The 11,320-nt window shown below is 40.6% G+C and overlaps 1 pseudogene; it reads left to right on the top strand.

Moving 5' to 3' along the window:
* The first annotated feature begins 7,085 nt into the window (after positions 1 to 7,085).
* LOC126785145 (endoribonuclease Dicer homolog 3-like) lies at positions 7,086 to 10,257 on the top strand (annotated as a pseudogene).
* The last annotated feature ends 1,063 nt before the right edge of the window (positions 10,258 to 11,320 follow it).

The following is an 11,320-nucleotide window of genomic DNA, read 5'->3' as shown; positions in this document are numbered from 1 at the left end:
GCGGAGATCATCGCTCTCCATGAAGCAGTGAAAGAATGTGTTTGGCTACGATCACTTGTTCGCCATATTCGTGATTCTTGTGGATTAGTCTCTACAACTGATCAACCTACGTGCATTTATGAAGATAATGCTGCTTGCATAGAGCAGACGAAGTTAGGTTTCATCAAGGGAGACAACACCAAGCATATTTCGCCTAAGTTCTTCTACAACGTTCAACAACAGAAGTTCTTGAATGTTCAGATCAATCAAGTGAGTTCAGAATCCAATGTTGCGGATTTGTTCACCAAGTCTTTGCCTAAATCTACTTTTGTGAAACATGTGAAGAGCATTGGCATGCGTCGTTTATCGGAACACTAGAGTTTGGTAGACTTCAGGGGGAGTCTACATCACATGTTAAGATCCTTAAGTAGTTGGTGCGTTGTGCTCTTTTTCCCTTCGATCAAGCTTTTGTTTTACCCAAGAGGTTTTTGTTTTGCTTGACAAGGTTTTTACCGAGGCAACGATGTGTGCACCATGCAACCTAGGCATGCGACACAAGGGGGAGTGTTCCGGGAGAATTACTATTCTACCCTTGTGTGTGTCTTAGCCTAATAGGTTTCCTGTTAGGAGATAGATTAGCATCTCCGTAGTAGATTAGGACTCCGAATCCTACGGGATTGTGGTGTTGTAAATGCCTATATATAGGCCCCCATATCATTCAATAAGATACAAGTATTTCATCCTCAAACAATACAAACAAACATGAGTTTTATAATCAAAACATAAATATTTTCAAAAAAATCATATCTTTAAAATAATAACTGTCCATATTTTTCGACACCCGGACAGTTTCTAGTATTGATAATGTGGATAGTGTATTTTCCTTGTAACCGGTGGTCATATCGGTTACAAGGTTTATATTTCCTTTGAAGAACGAATACTGTAGCTTCGTCTTTTTGGCGTCTGATTGCATGCAAAAGAGGTTTGAGGATGTCTTTTCGTATCTTTGTCTGACTCGTGTTATGTTCGTCACTCTGGTTCTGGTTTTATTAAATGTTATGTTGATTGGGTTAGTTAGGTACAAAGGTACTATGTTTCTGGTTATGTTCTTTCACTTTCGTCTCAGGTGATGATAATCAGTATAATGATTTTGAAAACGATGTCATGATTCATAGGCATTACAGGACAAGCTAACTGCATTTTCATATACGATTTGTTTGCTAAGTTTTTATATAACTTCACTGAGATGAAAGTCAGTAACTATCCATTCTGTATAGTTGAATGTTAAGGAACATCATCCGGTGTCTTGTTTCCATAACTTCTAATTGCTTGCCTGTATTTATCAGGAGGTCCATCAATAGGTTGTTTCTTTAAAATGACAAGAACAAAACGGGCAAAAAAGAGAGCGTACCAGGCTAAACCGAGGCAACTACCTGGTACAGTTAGCATTCATGGTCTGTCAGGAACTTGGGGCAAAAAACTTGATGGTGCCGTTTTTTATGGCTATAAATTTGACTTCTCATGTGACATTGCTACTGAGCTATATTCCGGACTTATTTTTCTGATCGAATCAGAGCTTGCTGATGATGTGGGGAACACTGAGATGGAGCTTTACTCGAAAATTGAATACAGTTAAGGCTTCTATATCTTCATGTGGAAAAGTTTGTTTGGATGGAGAACAGATGGCAAAAGCAAAGCTCTTTCAGGAATTTTTCTTCAATGGATTATTTGGGAAATTGTTCCATCCAGCTGCAAAAGAAAGAGAGTTTTTATTTATGAAAGAAACAGAAAAATTGTGGAGCCAAACATGCATGTATTTGGTTCTTCCACTTGAAATATTGAATCAATGTTGGGCAATAAATTGGAGTGGAATCAATTCTTGTGTATCCGCCATAGAATTCCTGAAGAAAAATGCGTTGCTAGGTGCTCAGCCTTGCAATGGTGACCCAAGGAAGTGATCACCGGGAATGAGCTGCTCATTTGGGACCGGTAAATACAGTCAAATATAACGAGGTTTTAGAGAATGAATTTTCTGATATCTTATTCATCTCACAGTGGAGGCTATATATAGAGATACAATACGTACAAACCCTAACCCTACATGTACTACACATGTACTACACATCTAGACTAGGAAAGTAATAACAATTTAATTTACATTCCTAAACTATATACATGACTCACGCTAACACTCCCTCTCAAGTTGGCGCATACACATCCACCATGCCCAATTTGCCAAGTGAGTCATAGAAGGCCTTCTTACAAACTCCTTTTGTGAGTATATCTGCAAGTTGCTCTTCTGTAGGGACAAAAGGAAAGCTAATAATTTTAGCATCTAGTTTCTCCTTTATAAAGTGACGATCAACCTCCACATGCTTAGTACGATCATGTTGCACAGGATTCTGTGAGATATCAATGGCTGCCTTGTTGTCACAGTATAACTGCATGGCGCACTTGGGTTTAACCCTCAAATCTCGTAATACATTCTTCAGCCATAACAACTCGCACACTCCATGAGCCATACATCTATATTCTGCTTCAGCACTAGACCGAGCCACCACCTTTTGCTTCTTACTCTTCCAAGTAACAAGATTACCTCCCACAAAGGTAAAATATCCTAATGTAGACCTTCTATCTGTAATATTTCCAGCCCAGTCTGCATCTGTAAAACCACAAACGTCAAGGACATTGTTGTGTTTAGAAAACATTACTCCTCTCCTAGGAGCGGACTTCAAGTATCTCAGAATCCTCACAACAGCATCCATGTGATCCACACTGGGATTATGCATGAACTGGCTCACCACACTTACTGCATATGCAACATCAGGTCTGGTGTGTGTCAAATAAATCAGACGTCCAACTAACCTCTGATAACGAGGCTTGTCGGTAGGTACCTGGTCAGGATACTCTGCTAATCGGTGATTTTGCTCAATAGGAGTGTCAATTGGAGTACAATCCAACATACATGTCTCTGCTAATAGGTCAAGTATATACTTCCTCTAACACAGATAGATGCCTTCACTCCCCCTGGCTACCTCAATGCCCAAGAAGTACTTGAGTGCACCTAGGTCCTTCATCTCAAACTCTGTGGCTAACTGGTTTTGCAAGCTATCCATCTCAACAGTATCATTACCAGTAACAACCATATCATCAACATATATGATCAGAGCTGTTACCTTCCCTTGTTGGTGTCGGAGAAATAACGTGTGGTCTGAGTTACTCTGCTTATAACCAATCTTTCTCATGAACTGAGAAAATCTTCCAAACCAAGCACGAGGTGATTGTTTGAGACCATACAAAGATTTTCTCAATCTGCACACAAAGGTACCTGAAGGAGTAGTTTTATATCCAGGGGGAAGATCCATATACACTTCCTCCATAAGTTCTCCATGAAGAAAAGCATTCTTGACATCAAACTGTTTAAGAGGCCAGTTTAAGTTAGCAGCAAGAGAGAGCAATACCCGGATAGTATTCATCTTTGCAACTGGTGCAAATGTCTCATCATAATCAATGCCATATGTCTGAGTGAATCCCTTAGCCACCAAGCGTGCTTTATACCGACTCACTGACCCATCTGGGTTATGCTTCACTGTAAACACCCAACGACATCCTACTGCCTTCTTTCCATGTGGTGGGGATACAAGCTCCCAAGTATTGTTCTTCTGTAATGCTTCCATCTCCTCATCCATTGCTTTCATCCACTTAGGATCTCCCAACGCATCCTGCACTTTGTTAGGTACTGACACAGCAGATATTTGATTCACAAATGATTCATATGACTTAGACAACCTTTGGGTAGACACAAAATTTGCCACATGATACTTAGCTTTGGCTTGGAGGGTAGGTTCATACTTTTTTGCTGGTTTACCCCTAGTAGACCTGTTTGGTAACACATATTGCCTACTATTAACATCACTAGTATTACCCCCAATGGAATTACTAACCTCAGATGGAAGATCTTCTATACCAGGGAGACATGAGTCAGGGGTATTAGTAACAGCAGGTGAAGCAGGAGGGGCGGGAACACTTTCAGCTTCTGGTACCTGAATCTCTGAAGCAATCACACCAGGATCATCTGGTGGTGCCTGTCTGTCATCTTCCGGTCCCTGAACCTCTGGAGTGGCTGGTGCATGTGAAACTGGTGCATCAGTAACCTCAACTGAATGACCTGTCTCCCCCTCTCCATGATACAGCTCTTCAAAATATGAATGCTCCCCCTGAAGAGCAGTATCAGAAGAGGTATAATAGCTCATGTCCTCAAAGAAAGTAACATCCATAGTGACATAATACTTCCCAGTAAGGGGGTGATAGCACTTGTATCCTTTCTGATGTCCCCCATAGCCAACAAACACACATTTCAGCGCTCGGGCATCCAACTTACTTGACCTTTGACTCTTTGGGATATGGACAAATGCAACACAACCAAATACACGAGCAGGGATATTATAAAAGGAAGACAAAGAGACATAAGAAGCTAAGACCTCAAATGGTACTTTTCCTTGGAGGACACTAGAGGGAAGACGATTAATGAGATGGGTAGATGCGATGATAGCATCACCCCATAGATCCTTAGGACAATGGGCACTAAAGAGAATACAACGAGCCATATCAAGTAAATGTCGATTTTTCCTTTCGGATATCCCATTCTGTTCAGGTGTATAAGGACACGTTTTCTGGTGGATAATCCCATGTGTTTTGAAGAAAGACTGAAAGACACGGTTGACATACTCCCCCCCATTATCAGAGCGAAGAACTTTAATTTTGGCATTGTACTGTGTTTGAACTTCGGAAAGGAAGGCTTCAAAAGCCGGAAAAACCTCATCCTTAGTTTTAAGAAGAACAACCCAAGTAAGACGTGTACAATCATCAATAAAGGACACATAATATCGCATACCAGACACTGTGGGTTCTTTTGAAGGTCCCAAAACATCAGAATGAATTAATTCAAAAGGAACGACACTTTTATTTGAAATACTAGGCAGATAGGTTGAGCGATGACTCTTGCCAAAAACACATGTTTCACAATGTAAGACTGACTCATCCACACCAATAAACAAAGAAGGCATGGATTTTTTCATAACACTAAAAGATGGATGCCCTAAGCGTCGGTGCCATAACCAAACTTCACTTAGCCTGTCAGAAGTTGACATTAAAGCGGTTCGTGGCTGTGCTCCTGGTTTCTCCCCTGCGTATGTCTGGTCCAGACGAAACATCCTGCCCCTCAAGTACCCTCGACCTAGTAACTCCCCAGTGAGAAGATCCTGAAAAATCACATACATGGGAAAAAAGGTCACAGAACATTTGGATTCAACATTCAACTGTGGGATAGATATCAAATGATGGGATAAAGCAGGTATATATAGCACATTTTGTAGGACAATAGTGGAAGTGACACGAACTGACCCCTTTCCTAACACAGGGAAGGCCTCACCATTAGCATTAGTAACATATGGTACTGGTGGAGATGATAACTCAGCAAAATAAGATTTGTCATAAGTCATATGATCTGAAGCACCTGAATCAATAATCCATGTATCACCACCAACAAAGTTAGAAATATTTAAGGCCATACCTATCTTACCACGACCAGCTACTGATGTTGTGGGTGTGGCACCTTCTGCTGTGTCATGATCGTGTCCGACCACACCGTAGACATCTGGTTCCTGGATCAACTGGACAGCTGCCTTTGCCTTGGGACGAAAGGTTGGCCTCTTAGGCCTAAGATGCGGGTACAACTTCCAACAAGAGTCACGAGCATGGTCACCCTTGCAATAAGAGCAAATACGAGACTGGTCTCCAAAGCCTGGTGGTGGGCCTTGCTTGTGGAGTGGAACTGAACTGGATTGCTGAAGGAGTGGAGCTGGTGCTTTTGCCTGAACAGTGAGACTAGAGACTTCAAGTTGTGCTTGAGTAAGGCTTTCCTGCTGAGACTCATCCTTACGAACATATGTAAAAGCTTTAGTCAAGCTAAGAGGCTCCGTCATCCTGATTAGCTCTCCTTTGGCACTGTTATGTTTTGCATCAAGACCCCTCAAAAAATGATGAACTCGCTCAAGCTCCTTTTCCTTCAAGTACCAAACAAGATCCTCCTGGTTCTTGATCTTGCAGGGACGTTTCGCATCAATTTCAGCCCAAATATTCTTCAGCTTAGTGAAATATTGCGCCACTGGCTGCCCATCCTGCTGCATTGCTGAAGCAGTGCACATCAACTCATGAACCTGTATGAAATCAGACTCATTGTTATACAAGTCTTCCAATGTGTTCCAGATTGCCTGAGCTGTGTCACATTGTTCCACCAGATCACTTATGTCTTCATTCATGGCCTTGTATAAAACTGACATCACAAGACCATCATCATCTTCCCACTTAGTGTAGGCAACAACATCACTTTCACTAGGAGCCGTAATAACCCCAGTTACATGCCCCATCTTGTGCATCCCTCGGAGATGAGCCGTCATGATTTTCTTCCATTTCCGAAAATTGGTTCCATTGAGTTTGGGCCCCCCAAAGGAACCACTTTCAGAATTCTTGACAGATACTTCAAATGTCTGAACATCATTCACCTTAGAACTCTCTGTTCCAGAACCCATTGCAACACAAATACCAAAAACAGTAGTTATGTAGCAATATAATAAAATCACAAAACCTGCGTCAGGTGTCGGGACCAAGCACGGCAGTCGTCGGTCTTGAGCACGGCGGCGTCTTCTGGGCACGGCGGTGATTTCTGGGCTGGGCACGGCTGGATATCGGTTTGGGCACGGCTGGAAACAAACCAACTCCGTGAACAGTAACCCGGGAGCGAGAAACAACGATCGGAAAAACTTCGATCGGAGAATAGAATAGAATCGTTGGGAAAACTTCAACGAAAAAGTGCAGCGGAAAAACAAAGAGACAAAGTCCTTTTGGATCTTTGCTCTGATACCAAGTCAAATATAACGAGGTTTTAGAGAATGAATTTTCTGATATCTTATTCATCTCACAGTGGAGGCTATATATAGAGATACAATACGTACAAACCCTAACCGTACATGTACTACACATCTAGACTAGGAAAGTAATAACAATTTAATTTACATTCCTAAACTATATACATGACTCACGCTAACAAATACCACTTAGCTGATTGCTCAGATGATGAAGAAAATCTCAAAGATATGGTGGTAGTGGCAATCCACACAGGAATTCTATATTCTGTTTGGGAGGTTTTAACTGACACTTCTGCTGAGAGTCCTTTGGAATCTTCACGATACAGCTCCTATGCTCAGCCTTGCAATGGTGACCCAAGGAAGTGATCACCGGGAATGAGCTGCTCATCTGGGACCGGTAAATACCACTTAGCTGATTGCTCAGATGATGAAGAAAATTTCAAAGATATGGTGGTAGTGGCAATCCACACAGGAATTCTATATTCTGTTTGGGAGGTTTTAACTGACACTTCTGCTGAGAGTCCTTTGGAATCTTCACGATACAGCTCCTATGCTGATTACCTTCACAAAAGACATGGGGTGGTGCTCAAGTATCCAGGTCAGCCTCTGTTGTGGTTGAAGCCAAGCCATAATCCATATAACCTTCTTGTGAACTTTAATGGCGAAGTTGGTCATGTTAATGAAAAGGAACATAGTATGTATGATCGTGTGCTTCCTGAGCTTCTAGTCTGCACCGGGTTTCGAAGAGATGTTTTACAGTCATTTTATTTACTACCATTATTTATTCATCGCTTAGAATCCTTGATGTTAGCTAGCCAACTCAGAGAAGAGATTAATAGTGGTCATCCTAGCAGCTTACAGATATCAAGCTCATTAATCCTAGAAGCACTTACATGAAGTCAATGCCAAGAAGATTTTTCCATGGACCGTTTGAAATTGCTTGGTGATTCAGTCCTAAAGTATGCTAAAGGGTGCCACCTTTTCCTTAAATATCCCAACAGACGTGAAGGAGAATTAACTTCTCTGCGGATGTCAACTTATGCAAACCTGCACAGACTAGGAATAGATCGTAGCGTAGAGGGATACATTCGCTATAATGCTTTTGATCCACACAGTTGGATTGGTCCGGGACAACTCTCCATAGAATCAGAGTGCGGAGTTGATAGTTTAGAAGTGCCGGTATATAGCAACTATCGTACCAGCCGTAAAGTTGTAATTGGAAAGTTCAGTGACAACAGCCATGGATGGATGGGTTCGAAAAGAATATTTGATTGTGTGGGAGCACTTGTAGGAGCTTATTTTGTAAGCAGTGGATTGGATGCGCAGTTTGTTTTATGAAGTGGCTCGGCATTGATGTAGAACTAAACCCATCCTTGATTTCGGAAGCAATTACGACTGCATCACTTCATTTTTTGCACCCGAGAGTGGATGATGAGATCGGAATCCTGGAGACAAAGCTTAATTATGTATTTTCTGCAAAAAGTCTCTTGGACGAGGCAATAACACATGCATCTGAGCAAGGCAACTCTTATGAGTGACTAGAATTTCTTGGTGATTGTGTGTTAGATATACTTATCACATGGTATTTCTATCAGAGCCACAAGGATATTGATCCAGGCGAGCTGGGGCCCTTGTGTAGAGCTCCGGTCAGCAATGCGAAGTTGGCTGAAGTTTCTGTTATACACAACCTTCAACAGCATCTACAACATTGTTCTGGTTTACTTCAAGGTGAAATAAGAGAATATGCAAACTCCCTATCTGGACATGACAATGATATCAAACCACATGGCAGAAAAGGTCCCAAGGCTCTTGCAGACATAGTGGAAAGTATTGCGGGGGCAATACTAATCGACACGGGACTTAATCTCAAGGAAGTATGGAGTCTATAAACCATTATTATTTCCAACTGTGACTCCTGATACACTAGAACTGCCTCCCTTGCGTGAACTGAATGTGCTATGTGGCTCCCTTGGCTAGTTTCTAAAAGGAGAAACTGAAACGAAGGGTGAAACAGTTCATGTTAAGCTGAGTTTACAGCTGAAAGATGAGCTGTTGATTGGGAGGGTAAAGATTGGACTAAAAAAGCCGCCAAAGGAGAAGCAGCTCATCATTTATTGAAGGAGCTTGAGAAAAGAGACATCACGTGTTCCATGTCTGCTAAGAAGAGAAAAAGGAATGCTGATCGAGTTGGTGATTCATCTCCAACAAGACGAAAGAAATTTGAACCCATGCCGAAAAGGGTTAGATTTGCAGCATATAATGCTCAAGTGAAGGAGGCTATTCAACGGGCAGATCAAGCGGAAAGACAAGTAATGCAGCTTGAAGATGAGTTGATGTCTGTGAAATCTACTGCAGCGCAGCAAACTGAGGAGTTGGTGATGGTTAAGGTCAGTGCAGCTCAGCAAAAAGAGGAGTTAGAGGAGGTTAAGGTTGGAGCTGCTCAACAAAATGAAGAACTGGAGGCACCAAAGGCAAGACAAAATCACACTGACACACTAGTACTCAAACTTCTGGCTCAATTATCCTCCCAAAAATGAAGGTACGCATACACAATTCACATGTGTTGTTACAATTGCATAGTATAGTAGAAATATAATTAGAATGTGATATACTAGACAATGGGCATTTCGACTGTTTTTTTTATATTTTAAAAATGGCTCAGTGGCTCAGTAAATTTATAAAGGCTGAAGCACCTTATCAAGAATAGCAATAAAGTCTATATGGATAATTTATCTCAGATTTAGATCCACTTTCATTTGTTACAGTTGCATAGTATAATGAAAACATAATTAGAATGTGATTGTATTTCTAAAACATTTGCTCAGTGTCTCTTAATTTATAAAGGGTCGGTGAAACACCTTATAAGGATAGCAATAAGCTGATTAAGCTCTATATGGATAATCAATCTCAGATATAGGTCACTTTCATTTTTGAGGCTGAAAGTTAAACAAATATTTTTTTTTTGTAATTGTTTTCCCACCGTGGACACATAGATTCCTGAATATAAGTTTTATCTTTCCTGTAAGAGACTAATTTTGAAGATTGATATGAAAAAATGCATCAGTGAAAGATAGAAAAAAAGTATTAATCAGTGGATTATATACGTACAAGTAGCCATAATATTCACTGTGAACCCAATACTTATCAGTATCTGTTTTGTTTTAATGAAAATTATCATATGTTGATATTGGTCTGTGGTTGTACAAAATAAGTATAGACCGGACTGTAATTTTTATGACTGATCACTGGTGTTATATCTGCTCGTGTTTATCAATCTAGATATACATACACTGTGTACAGGTGCAGCATTGATATGATTGGCAGATAGAAAGGGCGTGAGGGAACGTTCATGTTATTGTATGTATTTCCTTTAAATTTTAATTGGCTTTCATGACATTTTGTATATTTTGGGATGGAAGTTAACGGCTACTGTGACCAAATTTGATATGTATGACCAGATTTGTATTAGAATTGAACAATTACCATTCTCAAACCCTTCAGATTGATTTGTATGACCAGATTTGTACAGTTGTAAATACCAATGGTACAATTAAAGCCATTACTATTGGCAATAGAGTTAGTGAAGAACTTGTTGGGATTATTGGGCACTAGGCCGTCATTATTTGTGACCACAAGACGATGGTCAGTCACTAAAGACATGTTGAAATAGTAACCATAGAATCATGGTCACTAAATATATGACGAGTTAATGACCATAAAATTTTGGTCGCAGAGTGTAATTTTTCGTTTACTGAATTCAGTGAGGGATCTGGTGACTGGTGACGATTCTAGTACGATTCTTATTGTTAAGCTTTGTAAAATTAGAGATCACTAGTACTTACTCGAGGAAGAATTACTTGGTTCATGATGTATTTAGACTCAGATGTGTTCCAAGCACCTCCTGGTTATAATGCTCCTTACCGGGATAGGCTATTAGCTTAACACTAATAATGGCATTGTTCTTACAGCTATTTCGGTTACCCTCCTGGTTACCTTTATCACTGTACCATCTACAAATACTACTATGAAGTTGGGACCGGGAATACCACATTACCACTATACGATTTTCGTTTATAACGCCTCCTCAAGTTGATCCTGATGTTCCCTGATTCAAATCGAACAGTTACTCAATCTGAAAGCACATCTCCTCTGAAGTACTCCATCAAGAGAGCTTCAGCATCTATCACTGTTGTCCTCTACTCAGCATTATGGAAAATCTTGTTCTTTTGCATTGTCCAATGTATAGCAGCTATATATGTGCATCATTATATGGAAGGTGAAACCATGAGGGTTATGTTTGAGGAATGGGTCGTATATAATGAAGTAGACGTTGTCTTTGCCGGTCACGTTCATTCCTATGAACGATCTGAGAGTCAAACACTGCATACAACATAAGAAGCGGACTTTGCACTCCC

Source organism: Argentina anserina, chromosome 2, assembly GCF_933775445.1.
Source record: "Argentina anserina chromosome 2, drPotAnse1.1, whole genome shotgun sequence".
Taxonomy (NCBI): domain Eukaryota; kingdom Viridiplantae; phylum Streptophyta; class Magnoliopsida; order Rosales; family Rosaceae; genus Argentina; species Argentina anserina.
The sequence above is the reverse complement of the archived record's forward strand: the minus strand, read 5'-3'. Positions and strand labels throughout refer to the sequence as shown.